This window comes from Bradysia coprophila, chromosome X, assembly GCF_014529535.1.
Source record: "Bradysia coprophila strain Holo2 chromosome X, BU_Bcop_v1, whole genome shotgun sequence".
In the NCBI taxonomy this organism is placed as follows: Eukaryota; Metazoa; Arthropoda; class Insecta; order Diptera; family Sciaridae; genus Bradysia; species Bradysia coprophila.
The window spans coordinates 7,516,043-7,534,581 of record NC_050737.1 but is presented as its reverse complement, the minus strand read 5'-3'; the positions used below and the strand labels follow the sequence as shown (position 1 = coordinate 7,534,581).

General features: G+C 33.4%; 1 protein-coding gene and 1 long non-coding RNA gene across 3 annotated transcripts in view; one reads left to right on the top strand and one right to left on the bottom strand.

Moving 5' to 3' along the window:
- The window catches only part of LOC119085749 (homeotic protein antennapedia-like), a 129,182-nt gene extending 119,887 nt beyond the window's left edge, over positions 1-9,295 (bottom strand). Inside the window, exons 1-2 of one of the 2 annotated variants that reach the window (XM_037196231.1) lie at positions 9,048-9,295; positions 8,411-8,822 (exon numbers count right to left, since the gene is read on the bottom strand). The gene's annotated coding sequence lies outside the window, so the exon portion shown is untranslated. The remainder of the gene's footprint in view (positions 1-8,410; positions 8,823-9,047) is intronic. The other variant, XM_037196232.1, reaches the window with a different exon arrangement.
- Positions 1-11,502, top strand: part of LOC119085751 — a 29,808-nt gene extending 18,306 nt beyond the window's left edge. Inside the window, exon 3 of the long non-coding RNA XR_005089344.1 lies at positions 11,366-11,502. This is a non-coding gene — a long non-coding RNA (uncharacterized LOC119085751). The remainder of the gene's footprint in view (positions 1-11,365) is intronic.
- The last annotated feature ends 7,037 nt before the right edge of the window (positions 11,503-18,539 follow it).

Genomic DNA, 18,539 nt, shown 5'->3' with positions numbered 1-18,539 from the left:
ATGGAGCTTAAAGCTGTTAATGTGATAAATGAATTATATTTTTTGTTACTATAAGGAAACAGTATTTCAAGCCTTCTTGTTTCGTTAATAAATCTTACCAAAAAAAACTCCTGTTAACCAAATAATTAATTTCATAAAAATGAAATATTATTTCATGGTTGACATATTTTGTTCGAAAGCAATAAAAGTGTCGACATGGCTCGGATGTATTAAAGAGAGTAATCAGAGAAAAAACAGACAGTCAACAAAACATATAATTGAGTATAGCGAAAAGAACATGCCACATTTTTGGCCTCGCAAAACACAGAACACAAAATCTATCTGCATTCACTCTTCCAAAATGACATAAAAATATTTCCTGTCATTCCCCCCCAAGCAATGTCTGCATAATATTTCTTTTCTTCGAGCAATATCTTCAGCTAGGAACTATATTTTGCACAGGTATTTGTTAAACGCTCAGCTGATTTTCAATGTGAATGTCAATTTCCAAACAAAATTATGCGTTCGACGGGCCTATTATCTAATGTCTATTATGATTTTCCCTTATTGTACTCTGACCATCATATGGGACAACAACAATAATTCATGTGGTTGTAAATTTACATTGTGACGTTTGCAAATAGATCCCATACATTTTGAAAAGAGCTTTCGGTAGCGTAAATGCAATGGCAAATAGAAATTAAAAAAAACAAAATAAAAATAAACATCCCGACCACTGTAGTCAAATATCATCGCTATTAATTATTCCATACATTTTCATATTATTTGTTTAATAATTAACATTTAACTTGATTTAGCAGCTTGATTAGCGATTTAAAAATGTATCTTTATGGCCGGTTTTTTTGGCTGGTTTTATGCAACTGAAAAATAAAACTAGTAGCTAAAACTAACGATATAACAGTTGTTTGTTTAAACATGCTAAACACTCGGAGAAATTCATTATTATTTACGATCAGAAACTGCTCATAAATTTGAATAGTTTCACAAACAGTTTCGTGAAGCTTTCAATGATTTTAATCTATAAAAAGCTTTGATTACAATAAAAGACGGTGATTGTGTTTTAAGCTGTATAACGAAGTTTCTATGCGAATATACCGAAGATTGCAGAATCAACCGGTAAAAACCGTGGGAATTGTATTCGTAATCACCGTATTAGCGCTGCGGGAAAGTGGGTCTTCTGTCAAAATCTTATAATTTCAAACCTTGTTAAATGATTTGAATGGTTGCAAATGCAGAAGAAATTAAATTTTGAAGACAACTTCTCAAATTAGTATGATTATTGATTTCGAGAGTTTTATTCAGGGACGTGTGAGAAATCAAAACGAAAATCTCGTTAGATCGACTGATTAATCTTTTTGTAATTTATAAAAAAAAATTATTTACCATCATTAAAGGGAAAAAAATATCATTTGGTGGATATTGATTTTTGCTACTTCTCAATGGCCTTTTCGTAAATAAGGAAGTTCTACATTGATCGTACTAGATCTACATTTCATTTCCCCTTTTGATTTTCTTACCAATGTTTCTATTCAGACGAAATGTTCAAGTAATTGTATTTACACTATTTCACTTCAAAAGAACACTTATGACACATTATATACTTGTCGCATGTATATCAGACACGTGTAATACGCAAGTTTAATAAAGTTTAGCGATTGCAACGTTGAGTGATGACTTGAACATAATACATTTAACGTTACCAACATAACATGTCTGAAGTAGAATTCTACAACATTTTTTATCGGTATGCAAATAAACACAAGGTTGATATTACAACAAAACAACTTTTGTTTAAGGTAATCATCGTTGCAATTACACTGAGGTAATTACGAAAATGATTTGAATGAACACCTAACAAATTATTCAAAAGTCGAACTTTCTAGGTCTTCACTATTCTCTTACTTTCTACGTTTGATCATGATTCAAAAAAAAAAAACATTAAAAATATTCATTTTCCTTTAGTCATGAAATTCCTGAGGAAAATATGTTTTATAACCTCGTTCGATGAACCATCGATTCAGAACAGAGATGTTAAAAATTCTAGGACTTCATTGTTTCAATTATAACATCGTAAAAGTTACCCATCCAAGATGTGTTCAATCAAATAATTTAATTTTCAAATAGAATGAATTTTTCAGTCAGAACTACATGCCCATTGTCCATGTAATACCTTTAAGACATGATCTGGCTGATGAATAACATCACAGAGTTGTTAACGTCCCTGCCAATCATGGTGCATTGTAACGAGCAACAATGGAAAGCATGAATTGAGTTATTACTGAGTTTTACGGCAACAAACATGAATGGCAATTTGATACACGATAAAGATTAGACTTTCGTTGTTAATATATTTAATTTACTTTTATATCAAGCCCGTTGGCACCACACCGCTCTATATCATTCTCGCACTATTGTTTACCTGCCATAGATTTGATTTGGTCTCGTTCCACGATTCTTTAAACAACCTGTTGCATTTCATTTGCTTAGGCAAACAGAATTTTTGCTTTTCGGTTGTTGTTTTTTAATCCCAAAAATATCGTGAGAATGGTCGTTAAATGGGAAATGTTAAATGGACCATTCCATTGACATCCAATATAAATTTCTAGTAAAAATGTGTCATTTTGTACAAAGCATTTCACCGACGGTTGGTCAAGCGACGGATGTACATTTTACTGAAGTTTTGCTAAACAACTGCAAGCAATAAGGACCATTCACAAATAACGTGTACTTAAGTTCCGTCTGACAGAAGCGCTCGTTTTATAAATATTCGAAATTGTATTCACTCCACACATTTTAGCGTACGAAAGTGTTTAACATTCACCGTATATGGTTTTCGAAATTCGTCATTTTAGGCGCGAGTACTCTCTGCACGGACCCTACGTTTTCTGCGCTAAATTTTTATGTCAGTACATTAACTATACCAAATTCAATGACATCGTGACGTAATTATGGACTTTTGTTAACTGGAAAGAGGCTAAACATGACTTAACCTTATCTGTCGAAATTTTATTGCACTGGCTGCATTATACCTGGCTCTTTTTGTGCTCGCACCTTTCTTCTTTCGACTTAGTCCAATATAGAATAGTCAATAGAAGAAACGAAATCATAATCTAATAAAAATTATGATTGCTGAAGTATGGAAATTTTATCGCAAAGTTAAAATCTACTATATGCAAGTAAGCTTCCTCCCTTGTAGAACTTGAAGACATTGAATAAGAGGAATAAGAGTAGAGGTGTGCACCGCCGATTTTACGCCGGCGCGCCGCCGATTTTTTGCTAAATTTTCGGCGCGCCGCCGCCGAAAAATAATAGCTCACGTCGCCGCCGCCGCCGATTGTATTTTCGTCGCGCCGAAATTTTATACGTTTAGTGCTTTCAGAAATTTTAATGGGCGACAATAAATATAAACTTAAATTGAAAAATCTATACAAAAGTGTGTGCCTGAGTACATGTACAAGGTTTTAGCAAATGTTTATCGCTCTTAATTTATAAGTCAGGTTTCTATATGCTGCTATGTTTCTATATGCGTAGAAAGGAGTTTTTTGTTAAAAAATTTTTGTTGAAACTTTGGGTTTTTCTTCTTACTTGCACTGTACGACGGTGATTTTGTTTCTGATGCTACGATAGGGTTATCTTCGAAGTAGCTTTCTATAACGTATCCTATTTCTATCAGTAGATGGCAAGTGTTTTATGCATATTTTTAAATACTTCTTCTTCTTCTTTTTCAGCCTGTTTCTATCCACTGCTATCCATTGCCATTTGCTGCCAGTTTGTACCTGCAATATTCTTAATTCCGTTTGTCCATCTCTCTGGTGGTCTACCTATAGCTCGTCTTTTATATGGTCGCCATATAAATACTAGTCCAAAGAAAAAGTTTGCTGCTGTCTTGGGAAGGGTATCGATGGATACTACTGAGGATGGTCAGATCACGCTGGCCCGAGACCGCCATCGATACCCGAGGTCGAAACAGCATTTGTCTTTTCTGTATCCTCACTTAACGTGAACTCTTGGGTACATTACTCTATTTTCTGTGCATATAAGAGGAAGAAGAAGGAGAACAAAATTCAGTGAATCAGTCAAAACTACTGTAATTGTAAAGTGGCAAACTTAAGACCTTATGTGGAATTTGGGTGGAAAATGGCGCAAATCACGTGTTTTAGGAATTTATAAAGTGGAAAATCTTTCCGGTTTCAAGTTTTTTCGTCAAAAAGACGAGACACGGGTATCTTTATTTTCAATTTTTAGCTGCTTTATTTAAAAAATTTGGGAAAAAAAATCATTTTGGCGTAGTCTATGCACTTATTACTTATAAATTTAAGTTTATCTAAATCTCTAATTTGCGAAAACCTTCTACTACGATCTCACTCCTTCATCGAAGATGGACTAAAGGCAACGGGAACGGTTATTGCATAAATCGAAAGATAATAGTAGTGAGTTTGCGTAAATGACATAAATTATAAGTTGGAAATAAGAAGCCTGCAGAACATCTGGTATGAAGATGTGACTTAAAATTTCCAAATTATAATTTGACTTATAGCTTACATGTCATTTACGCAAACTCATTAATCATTCTTGGATTCATTAAATTAGATGTTTTCAAAATAATAGGTGATTGTACATTGTACACAATATAAAAGGTGAGATACGCCTCAGTTGATTCCCCTTGTATAAGTGGTTGATACTTCAGATTACAAGATAGTAAGATTTCAGTGTTCGGAAAAATGATTGCGCACGCTTTTTCAAATGTTTTTGCATTATTTTCGAAAGTTTAGATTTTTTGTAAATTTATCGGCGCACCGCCGCCGACTATAAATTTATTCCGGCGCGCCGCCGCCGATCCCTTACCAGTCGGCGCACCGCCGCCGACTATTTTAAGATCGGCGCACACCTCTAAATAAGAGTGACAAATTTTCACCTAAAATCATATTATGAAGATTGCAATTTAATAAGGTACCGCCGTAATGTTGAAAATAAAAGTTTTTTACGAAGGTGTAGATGTAGCGTGACAAAATACGTACACATTGGCGTTACAATTTTGAATCGGATCAAAGTACCGGATGTGGATTGTTATCACAATTTGGATGTAGTAAATTCTAAATAAGTTAAAATTAGGCTCTTATCGCACTTGAAAAAGATATCCGTTTCGCCTCTGTTTTTTACGTTTGTGAGTGTTTCTACCAATTAAAATTTTCACAAGTGTAAACAATGCCAAAAACGGAGACAACACGGGGACATATAGCAGATATGCTCACAACAAAAACGATTTTTGAACACAGGATAAGTTTTAAGAAAGAGAACAGACATTTGAAAAAAAAATCAAACATTTTATTAGGGTATTTTACGACAATAGCGATCTGAAGAGGAACAAGATCTAAGCCTCAAAACTCTAGTTTCAAGAAAGAATTGCGATCCAGTAGAATCTACAACTGGTTTGCATTTAAATCCGTTATATTGTGGAAGAAAAACAAGATTTCAAATGATGAGCGATGAGGGTATGATAGAACCATTTTTTTTACAGTGTTCTCAATCTATTTAAAACTCTTCTCGAAATAGAACCGTCCGAACTGCAGACATTTTAAAATAAATGCGCAGCGGCTAGACAAGAAATTTCCGCTGCCATTTTTCAACATGTGCTCATGTAATAATTTTTTGATGACCATTATTATCAGCGCTACCATGTCACCTCTCGAATGTACTCGAATGCTATGGTTCACCTTTCTAACGGGTGTATTAAACTTGAAGCTTGTAATTGCTAGATTGAACATAAACTTTATACTATTGAGAAAACATTGTTAGAAACTATTCAGAAATACAGTCTGTGATTATCAAAGTCCAAAAATGTCAAAATATATTTACAAAAAACGTATAAGTCCACCCTCTCGTCCAAACCAGAGTATATAAACACTGAAGGTAATGCAGACCCTCAACGGATCAGAGAAATTACGGATCCAAACTTTCAAGTGAATTCATTTTCGTATGTTGACTAACTTAGACTTGTGCAACATGACGGCCCTGAATACTTCCAATTCATCACTAAATACAACTTGACGCAAACGAATTTTATATGTGTGCAACAAAACGCCGCTAAATCGTTCCAGATTCATCACTATATGCAACTTGACGCAAACGAATTCAATACGTGTGTAACATGACGGAGCTAAAATTCACCTGAAAGTTTGGATCCGTGTGTAACTGCGGATTTGCATCACCTTCAGTGTTTATATACTTTGGTCCAAACGAGATCCAAACGACTTTTGTGAAATTTTGTTACTTGTTTACGACTCGTGAGTCTATTCACTCTAAGCTTTATGAAGAACCAGAGATTCTCAAACTTATTTTACACTCTAATTCGATTATTTAAGAGAGGTTGTTTGCTAGAGAGAGAGAGAGAGAGAGAGAGAGAGAGAGAGAGAGAGAGAGAGAGTATTGTATCAGCGCGTGTGCTTGTTTTGTGCAGAATATTCTACAAATTGTCTCAAAATTGGAAATGTGTTCACTGGTACAGACTTTCGACAAATTGATCTTGAAAGCTCAGGTTGCATCTTCACTATAAAGTATAGCTTTTTGGATAAGTCTGACCTTGGCGCATACGGTTATTCCGCACAAGAAACACTAGTGTCGAAAACATTTATGCATAGACACTCACTAGCACTGTCCCCTATGGAAACTTCTGTCTTCATTCGAATTCAGCTAAGCTAAAAGGGGTGGCAGCACTTGAGGTTGGCAAAAATATGTCAGAAAACACAATTTATTGTCTCTAGGAGAATGATGTTTAGAAACTAAGAATAAATGTACTAGAGTTTTCCCATATTTTAGTACATTCTGTGATAAAATTACTGCTGTCACTGCGCTTGTTTTCATGTGAACCAACTTCATATGGTGACATTTTTGTTCTGTAATGACAAATGTGAAGTTGGTTCACATGAAAATAAGCCACAGAGAATGAAGTACTATGAAAAAAAATGGCGCCTCTACAGGCCAACCCACTTGTCCCCTAAAATGCACTGTTTTTTTAAAATTATTTTTGTCAAGAATGCGAACCCTCAAAAAGTTGCTTGCTAAATAGTTTACAGGTCAAATGTATTATCAACAAAAAAAAAGCTTAAAAAACTTGCCAGCTTTCTCAGCACGAAATAAAATGATATTGTCTAAATGGCCTCAATACATATGGATGATGGCGGCCAAGTTAAAAGTACCTAAATCTTAGCGGTCAAACTACAACCATCCAGGACCACCAGCGAAAATCGAACAAAAATGTGACCATTACCATCAACATTACCGTCTGTTGTTTGTATCGACTTTGTTTTAGCATTTAAATATATTTCGCAGACCGCGTTTCAACTTAGTCGTGCTGTGCTGCCCACATTTTGGCCATCTTCAATTTTTTAATGAAGCCTTTTGAAAAATAATTCAGAGATTGTTAGTTCGTTGAGTAGAATAATGTTTTGTGTCAATTAAAATTAATCTGTCGAAAGTGAAGCGAACTATGTTTGTATATCAGCATGTACGGAAAGGTCCTAATTCATGAGGTAAGTGTGTTTCAAAATTTGAATTTAAGTGGACGAGATGTTTCCAGCACGAGCCGGAGGTGGTTCTGGAATTTTATTTGCTAAAAATGTTCTTCAGCATGAACATCGTGTGCCAGAAATGAGCGACAGAATCATGATACGTCAACACTAGATAAACAAATTAAATTTCAATATGCGGAATCCACGTCGCGGATATGAGAGTATCGTGAATGGAAGGAATTTAACGTTGCGCTTGTTAGCCGCTTGTCATTTTGAGTGTTTGCTTAATCAAATAAAGCGTCAAGAAAGAAAAATTTCACTCGCTTCGCTCCTTTCATTACTAAATTAAGATAATAACTCTTTTGTCACCACTAAGTCTTTTGTTATTGGAAAATTGTGTTTTTTTAGAGGACTTTATAGTGGATACCGCCAAAAACCGCGACACATCAAATTTTAATTCCAAGAGGAAGGTAAAGCCTGCACAAGAGTGAGATTAATTGAATCGGATCAACTACATCCACTATCAAAGGTTTATGGTCTGGGTGCATCAAAGAAGTTCTACGTTTTAAGTCATTTTGACGCCGCCGCGTTTACGTTTATCAATGTGGGCGTTGTTTTTGAAGCTTTTGAGCTGCTCAATCATTAATTTTCTAAGAAACTAGTTGTTTAAAGCTAATGACAACAAATAACATGTATTATTTCTCTTTGCATAAATAAATCGTATGGTAAAAACGGTGTTCTATTAGCAAATACAAACAAATAAAAGTGCATTAAAGTGGCCATAACATTCATTTACAATTTTTTTTCTTCGTCTTATTGCATAACGAACGCAAGACCAGTATGGTCAGTGCAGAAATAAAGATTGTAATTAATTGAACAGAATAAAAACGAAAATAACTTACCATTTAGAAATATTGCAGATAGGTGTTGTGTGTTTCAAGCAGCCCGTGACGGTTTTGCGCAGGTTAATGATTTGTTTATCCAATTGAAACAATAACACAATTTTACTATTATATTTTTATGCATATATTCTCAACCAGAACTTATAATAATAAAAAAATATTTTCAATTTTTTTATCTTATTTTTTTTTTTTTCAACGGGAGAACCACCAAAACACTCTTTTTTATTTATTCAACACACAGTTTTATAATAAATTAATTTCACTTTTAAAAATAGAACGCGCACATGAGACAAATAAAGAATATCAGCTGTGTAACGCATTACCGTTGGCAAAATTGTCATTCATAAAAAAATCGATATCTCCACATTTTATATTCCGACATTGCTGCATAAGTGCGAGCGATGAAAATTTCCTTTTATTTTTATTTTTAAATTTTATTTTTAAATTTAATTAATTTATTTATTTAAACATCTTCATTTATATTGTTATACAATAAATATTATTATCGGAAATGCTTGTAAATAAAGTAATAATAATGAACAAAAATCGTATACATCGTACAATTTCCAATAACGATAAATATATGTATAAAAATATAAATAAAAATAAAAAATAAAAATAAAAAAAATGCAATTACACCCAGGTATAACACGACAATAACCTGTTTGATTTAACTAAATAATACTTTTCCCGCTCAATTCCATCAAAACAAATTGTTTACAAGCATTTATTTAGCCATAAAATTTTATGTTATTGCTGCATTAAGCACACAATTTACGACACACCATAATGGCCTTTTTATAGCAGCAAATAACCATGCAATGTAACGAGGTTTTTAAAGTAAAAGATGTTGATTTCTTTACGACTTCTATCAAACTAACCCATAAAGCATTCAATTCAACTTCCATGTGAAAATCCTAAAACCCCTTAATCTCCTCCGCGAATAAAATATATCGGTATGAAAAAGAGATATTTTCCCATAAATTAGTTAAAACGAGACACAAGTATATCGCATGGCACACATATCGTATTTAATAGCGGATTTTTTTCCTCTATATATATATTCGGGGTAACACAATGAGTGAGAACGATACACAATTCACATTCTCTATGCATATGTTTTGCGATAGGCATAATGAAATTTACGATACGAAGGTATAATGTGTAGCAGAAGAAAAGTCATAACTAAAGCGTAAAGGGGATAGCAAATAGGAGGAGCGAACTCATAAACCATTATAGAATCTCTTAAAAAGATGGATGGTCTGTGGAAGCGAGATAGTTTTATTACGAATGGAACGATGAAAGCAAGAACGAAGAAATGCGTGTAAGTGTGACGAATTGTATCGGAGCCTTGCGTGCAGTTGGGATATTTATGTGTGAGTTTTGTAGAATCGGTGCCATGTGAGAATGATATATGAGTTTCATCGTTTATAATACGAGTACATATTTTATTACATATTATAGTATAGAATATTTTCTGTTCTCTTTTATAAAGGAGTATATAAATTTTAATTTATTTCTTAATTTCAAGTAAAGATTTAAAAAAAAAACGAAGAAAAGAATATCGTTTTATATTTTCGAGTTGGTTGGCAAGATAAAAGATATGTATGATGTTACACTATATGGCATCTCATTGTACGTGTGTATATATAACCATATATATATGCGCACCATATTCACATTTTTTTGTTATATGTTGGTGCTTGGTAGGTACCTGTTTCCGAACACATGACAATTTGTTTTGGTCATTTTATTTTATGTTATTTATAAAAATAAAGGAGTTTTAGTACCTAATAATTTCTGCAAGACAAATTGTTATTATTAGGAGCAGGAATGCAATAAATTGGTATCATATTGTGTAAACGGATATAAATCAGTGGCGTACTTACACTTGGGGTTAGTTATGTTTTTGTAGTTAATTGAATATAGGTATCATATTTTAATATGTTTATGTCACAAGTGTTACTTGATACAATATTTTCATATTTATGCATAACCAGCGTGTGTGCCGAGACCTCTTGCAAGAAAGGGAAAGGATATGGATGTGTGATTTACAAAATGTAGCATGCACTCATTCATTTTCCGAAACCTCTCTATGTTGTATAAAATGTACTTGAATGAATGGAGTGCATCTTCTTTAGGAAGAAAGAAAAAAAAATTGTTAACTATATAAATTACTACTCACCACATGGCTGACTGTTACACTTAATATCTTGCACGATAATTTATAGAGAGAAAAATGCTTTACAATTAATAAAATTCGTTATTAATGTTTATCGGTGGATGGAAACTTTCTTTTCGCTGTTGGTGGTGTCAGAGAAATTCAATAGCAATTTAACCTTCACGTTGGCTGAAGAGGCTACAGTATAATGCTTTTGTACTCGTTGTATTCTGTCAATGAAATTTGCAACGACATTCATCATACTAGCATATAAACGAAATACCACTGGGCTTAATCGCTTTTTGATATTGACATTGACAGAATAAATACAGCTAAAGGCCGAGCCTTTTTTTAGAAAAACGCAATGAGCTCTTTAAATACTGCTGATTTATATGGAAAATAAACCATTTTTATGTGTGCGGTGTGATTAACCTTACTTTCTCTACTCAAGAGGCCATATTTTATTGAAGTTTTGTCTGATGACAATTCAGAAAATTTCTACTTTCTCTAGTGTGAACTGTCACTTTGTTTTCGTTTCAAGCAGAAGAACGGTTCATCGGACAACGCACACATGAAAACTTGTGTGGCCGCCACGCTAGCGTACAACGCATAAAAACCTTATAGAGGCGAATTTGTGAGAATTTCGCAAATTTCGCTATAGTTGAAAAATTTGATTTTCTCCACTCGGTAAATAAATAACTATTGACATGTTGCTAACCTTTCGAGACATCAAGTTAGAACAGTAAAATATTTTACTTCAATGGTTTTAAAGTTCATATATAAGACGACGTCAGTTAACGCTCAGTGTGACGATTCTCGAATTTTCGTAGCTCATAATATTCGTAACTTGACAGTTGCGTTGCGTGTATAAAATCCCATAAGACCTGTCAAATTACGGATTCCTAAAGTTACAAACGCTACTAGAATCTACGCTCAGATATTTTTTCTTATCGATGCCAATAACATGACATAGGATGAATGGATAATATTCTTTATCGGTCGCAATTTATTAGCTTTTTCTTTTAATTATTCTCAAAAACGTTGTTGTATCTGAAGCCTTCAAAAATGTTCATATTTCTACGTTATCTTCGAAGGAGCGTTAGGTCTTCTGAAACTTAGGTGAAGCATATCCAAATTGCGAATAGAATCTTTATTGCTTCAACTGTTGACTTTAATTGCTGCGGAAGTTATTCTTTGAATTGAATTTGTTAAAAGTACATGAGTGTCTCCTCGGTATCATGATTTTCTCTGAAAAATCGAAGAAGATCATTTTTATCATGCAGTTCGACCTCAAATATCTTATTGTATCATCAGAAGGCTTAAATTAACTCTTTTTTTATCGTTTTGGATAAATTATCCAATTGTATAAACGATCTAAAATTACATGCTATCGGCAGTTTCTTTTCAGTTGTGAGTTGTGACTGTCATTTACCATTGAAAATGTATATGAGCACAGTTTAACAAATTAACTTAAAACTGATTTAAATACGCATGAAAGTAATCAGCAAAAATATCCTGTGGCTAAAGGTGTATTTAAGTAGTACTTTGATAATAATGAAGATGCAGAATTTCCAAATATTCAACGTCGATACTTCAAATTTAAATTTTTGTTGTTGATAAAAAATGAAGAGAAAAACGTTTTTTAACAAATAGAAGAAAAACCGTGGCCCTAAGTTATGTTTAAAATATATGACATGCATGTAATTATATGTCATTTCAAACAAAAAGTTAGCTTGAAAGCAGTCAAAAAGGAATTTTTTAAATAAATGTTTTGTCGAATTTTGTTTTATTGGTTTAATGTTTTTTTCTCAACTCAGTGACGAAAAGTAAAACTTTCGTTGCCATTATATTTGCAAAGAAGCAAACATCCAGAGCCTCAAAGCATTTATTGGTTGCATAAATAGCTATTGGTAATTTTAGGCAAGAAGAGTAATCTTAAACTGAAAACAGAAAACTTTTTTTGTGAAACGAAATACTCAAACGATCCTCATGCGTATTCTAACGCTCGAGAATTAAGCTGCAATCGCAGTTCACCGTTTTGGGTCTCCGTTTAGACAATGCGCATGCGCAGAGAGAGAATTCTCTCTGTGCGCATGCGCAATATCTAAACGGAGACGGAAAACAGTGAAGTGCGATTCCACCCTTATTGCCTTTTGAAACGTGACGTGAGACTAAGTTTGTGAAATTTTGTTGCTTTGGTTTTTACCCGGGCTGGCTCACCGACCCAAGTTTTGACCTTAGTATAGGGAAGTAGGAACGGACTTGAATCTGGTGATCGATTTGAAAGATTTAGGTGGTTATTTGGTGGTATTATACATTATGAAAAGTTCTGAACAAAACGAGATACACTGGTTGATGTAGTCCACATCAACGCCAAAAATGGCGAGATATTAGCTCTGCAGAATATTTTATTGTATAGCAAAGCATATGATAAAACTAACGAAGTAAAAGTTTATGCTCACGAAACCTCCGGGAAATGAGTCATTATTTCATTGACATGACCGTTAAAACTCATTTTCCGGAAGCTTAGTGAGGAATAGTACATTACTATACCAGTGAAGCAATTTGATATCTCGTATCCAGATGAGTAAAAGTATCCGAGGGCTTCAGCCCGAGGTACATTTACTCATCGTGATACGAGATATCAAATTATTTCACGTGTAAAGTATAACTTTTTCAGTCAGTAAAAAGTGAACCTAAGACTAAAATGTAAGTACTAGCAGGGGTATAATTTAGAAAGATTTTTATTGCCGCTGCTTTAGTGCATTTTTGATTTTCGTACCCTGGTTGAATGTCGTTCAAAATGATCGACTCGTTTTTTTAGTTTTCTGAATGTAAAATCACAAATTAATTAATTTAATTGGAATGGAAGAAGTGTTTACGAGTATTTTCCAGTGGACAGCTCCTTTTATGTTATAGTTTTCGGCAGTTATTGTAACTTTTAATTGCCTAAAATCGATGATATTAAACGACAATTTTTATGGAAAAGTGCGTTACACCCGTGGTACTAGCCAATCAACATTTTTTTTTTACCTGATCCTCTTAAAGGTCATACCACTGAATTGATTACTCAATTAAATGTCGTCAATCAATTCGACAAAATTATTTATATTTTGCAAAAACTAACTTCAATTTTCATCAACAGAAACCCAGAATAATAATGTTCGATTTCTCTACCAATTTTCTCGTTATTATAATCAGCCATAGCCGTAGGTACGCAACACATGTATCATGCATAATGAAAATGTATGTGGCTGGAAGAATGTATGCCTGGAAGAATAATTTTCAAAAATAATTAAAACAAAAGGTAAAAGGCCAAGATATTTTAATCTCCTTTGATGTTACACGATTTTGAATGAAAACGATTAAATTGTAATTTAAGCGGTATTGATTATGTTGGAAAATGATCAATAAAGCAATAAAGATCAGAGTCATTACGGTTGTTTCAGAATCGACGCTACTAGGCATCTTTGTGATAAGATAATTAAGCTCAAACGGAACGCATGATACACACATTTTTCGACTGCACGTAATTTTAAAGATTCTTTATAGAGGAAGCGCCTTTTGGTATTGGGAACTTTTAGTGTAGGAACGGTACACATTTCGGTTTTAGTTTTGGGCGGTAATACAAATTGATCACGTCAGAATGATCAGAGTTTTTGCGCTTAATACTGTTTGTAATTAGTCATGTTAAAAGAGGGTAGTAATTATCAAAAAAATACAATTCAGGGACGCAACACACGATTCTAAAAAAAAATGTTAAACTGAGTTCGAAAAAACCTCTGCACAACCCTACAGTTTTTTTCATTAATATCGCTCATTCGCTTTGGCAATGTTTTACAAACACACACAATGTCGGTAAAAAAAAGTTCAAGCGATTAAGCAATGATTAATGTGATCGATCTCCCTAGTGCAAAGATTTAAGTTTAAATCCGTCGTTGTGTTACTGTGATAATGTTGAATTTTTTGTATTCTAACAGTACTCAAAATTGACCACTGCGGCGAAAAAATATAAACTTTTAGTAGTCCATCAGTAAGAATCAAGTCGAGTATGCGAACAGGTACTGTTAATGGATCTTTATTGTACGCAAATACTTGTATCATTTGGCGAAAGTTTACTTTCAGATTCCAAGTCGATTGGGAGTTTGATATGTTAATTACCATAATGTCGCATGAAGAAAATCGTTTTTCTACTACTGAAATAAATTGTAGTGTCCGTTATTCCAACAGTAAACATTGCAAACTGAAAAGGTGGTCTTGCACCTTGTAACTATTTGATTGTGAGATTATCTACCAGCGTATCAGTAATGAAAAAAGTCTTTATTATCTCATAAATTACTCTATGTTTCTAAGGCAAAAATGTTCTGCGAACCCAATTTAAGAGCAAAAAGATATTAATTAATACTCAAGTCGGAAACCGCTTTGCATAAATCAAATTTTATATTCATTGACTCTTTTTATGCTCCTTTTTTTTAACTTACCTACGAACGTATCCACCTCTTGTTAAGTGAAAATGCAACAAAATTACCGTACATATTTATATCTATTTTAAAGGAAACAAATAAAAACTGAGAATTATTTTAAACTCAGTATTATCAACGGCTCGTTCTCTGATTACAACCCAGTCGTTTAGAGTGATTGAACCCAGATAGTTCTTTATTTGTGTTTTAGATGATTATTGCAGTTACGGAGGATTAAAATTCACCCGGCATCGTCTGGTTAATAGATAATTATTGCAAATATCCTCTGCTATATATGATTAGTAAAAATGTGTTGAATTAGCATTCAGTCGACCAAAACAAAAATTTCCGACTCATCCAGTCGTCCCCAATCTATATAGAAATACAGTAGGTTCTATGATCAACGCCCGATCGCCTAATATTCGCCAGTTCGAGTCTGTGAATTAGAATCGGCGATCAGAGAATTCTCCATTTCTACAAACATTTTTTTTCTTCAAACATTGCAAAAATTTAAAACTTCTTATAAATCATGAGCAATAGCAGACGTCAGATTCCTGTTATATCAAAGTAACACACCCCTCATTAACGCTTATTACTTTGAAAGTAAGTCTTTCACAGTTACTGATGTACTTCGCAATCGTCATAAGTGTGGCGCTACAGTCTTGTCAAACGCAGACCGACTCAATCCACGGGGTAATGAAATATCACTGTAATCTCCATTCCTCCTTCTTCTTTTTTTTTCATTGTTGCAACGACCTTCTGTAACCTCAATCGAATTGACATCACGGACCAGACGTCTGACCAGCTTTTAAATTGCAATAGCTTGTACAGCAAAAGGCTTGATTTCTACTTACCAAAAAAGTACTCCGTGTGAGAGTCTTATATTTAATCATTCTTGAAGTAAACAGCATTGGAAACACACAAAAAAAAAACACTTTTTCTATCCGCAGAATCCGTTCAGTTCGTCCTCTAAAGTCGAAAGTTAAATTTGTTATATGTAAGACCAAGTTTATCGGATGTCATCGATTCTTTTTGTGGTTACGTTTAATAGTAGATGATTGGTGTATGACGTTTTGGTTCGTCTTCCAAAATGTTCAGTATTTGGAGATGAATCTTTCTAGGAGGAATGCCACATCTTTACCTATCTTGTAATTTTTCGGATGATTTCACTCACCGTATTGACTAAAATTTCAAATACCATTTGTAAAAGGCCAGTGTTCAACTCCTAAATTATCAAGAACCTAAAGTTTTTTTTATCTTTTAAGCTTTTACTGAAAACTCACCAGAAGCTAAACAATTAAAAACGCTGGTGGTTATCACTTTCAAATTAAAATTCTTAATCCACATATTTCGATAAGAAAATAAAATTTGGATTCTTACGTTTTATGTGGATCACAAAGACATAACAATACAATTTCTTTATTATAAACCATAACGACATTCACTTTTCTTAGAGTGTGCTACATGTTTTTCAGTTTCTTTGTAAGACAAAAAAAATGTTCTACCTCAGACCGAAATTCAATTATTTTTACTTAGTTGAATAGTATAAGTGTGTTTCGCAATACATTGTATAACCGAATTTCATTGGTTCCATACATCACAACCAAAAGTATTGCATTCTTATACTGCAGATCTAACTATTTTCTCTTAGACAGTAAATCGCCGAAATAAATAACGTTGGAAATAATTACAGCTCCACACAAATTAAATGAAATTATGTCTGAGCAGAAACGTTCATGTAAAATTAGTTAATTGGTGGTATGTTTCATAGACGAAATTGGGTACAGGGACAGGTACAGACAGGGACAGGTTAATATTCAAAAACTTTTGAATCCATTTTCACTATTTAATAACTAGACTAAAAATATCGCCAATTGTGAGGGGCAGAAATCGGTTAAGCAGTTTGACCGATTTCTGCCCCTCAAGCTTGACTCAATCTATTTTAATTTTGAGCCGATTTTACAGCAACATTCAGTAGTGCTCTTCATTCCACATGCAATTCATCAGAAAATTATTTCAAATTTTGGTTTTGGCTACTAATTTTAGTTAATTTAGTAGCTTTTTAGTGAAATTCTATATTCTTACAGCGTGAGAATTCTAAGAAGGGACAATTAACAATTACAACTATCTCTCTGTTAACTCAACATACATTACAACATTACGATGCCTACGAATAGAAAGGAAGAAAAATAGATATTGCATGTGGATTGAATAACGTTGAATTGCTTTGAAACTGTCCAGTCTTTTTGTTCTAAATCTGTAGTCTAAAATAACTCGAAAATATGTTTTTTTAAATTTTATTTTCATTCGACACATTGTCTGAAATATCATAGTCACAGTACGGTAGCCGTACTACGGCGTCAAATGTTTTAACCTACAAATGTGTTCAGGGTTCTTAAATTTCAAACACGCAGGATAAAGTTAAGTATCAATTGTTTTCAAACGTGTGCCTGAGTGTTAGATGGACGAGTGTGTGAACTCTGTTTGGCAAAAATTAAAACAAAATGTCGAATCTATTCATTCATCAATTTCTGTAGTGTATGTATGTATGAAGTGTATAAAGAGACAATTTTTCATTTCACGTGACAAAAATCGAACTAGCACCTCAAACATTCCAGTTCTTTATTCCGTCAGACAATATAATCACCTCCACAACCAGAAATTGAGATATCTGAATTATAATTAAAGTCCAAAAACTATGAACCAAATTTTACTAATACTTACCCTCATTGAGTAATTTCTAAAGGAATAAATCCTGAAAAAGATACGGTCCCTTCATCAAATTCCAAAAAGATTTACCTTTTAGAAGCGTCAAGCAGCAAAATGATTAAAATCTGTTACTTCATTTGTTTATATCCCTAGTGTTTGATACAAAATCTATGACTTCAATATTTTCATCAAAAATTTTGTTATAATAGCCAGAGCTCATCGCTTATTCTTGTCGTCGTGGTCGGTAGCAGATGACTGGTTCTCAATTAGGTTCGTTAAAAATGTTTATTTGTGAATAATCAGATAATGTTGTGATTTTCAGAGGACATTGACAACCTTAGTTCAGTTTATCAACCAAAAGCTGTCCTCAGAGTTAAACACCATTGGTGTTACCAGTCATTCCAAATACACTCATGAAGATGAAAGCTGCAGGATACGTTCGTTCGCTAGTATAATTTTTTTTTTAAATAAATTATTAACTACCTTTTGCGTATCATGCATAATTAAAACACCAATTCCGCTGTCATGTGAATGTATAAGCTGACTTGATGAATATATAATTTTTAATTAATCTCTGCATTTACGATATAATGAATTCACGATTCATCTCCACTTCGAAGCTATAAAACTAAACAGCTTATTTAATTTCATATTAACCACTTTTATCTGTGTAAGTATATCGATTACGTCTTGGCTTGTTTAACACAAATTTATTGATTGGAAAACATATTGAATGAACCACTCTATCAAGAGCACTCAATCGCACAGCGAAAATATTTGTGTGCATATAATTCGGAAT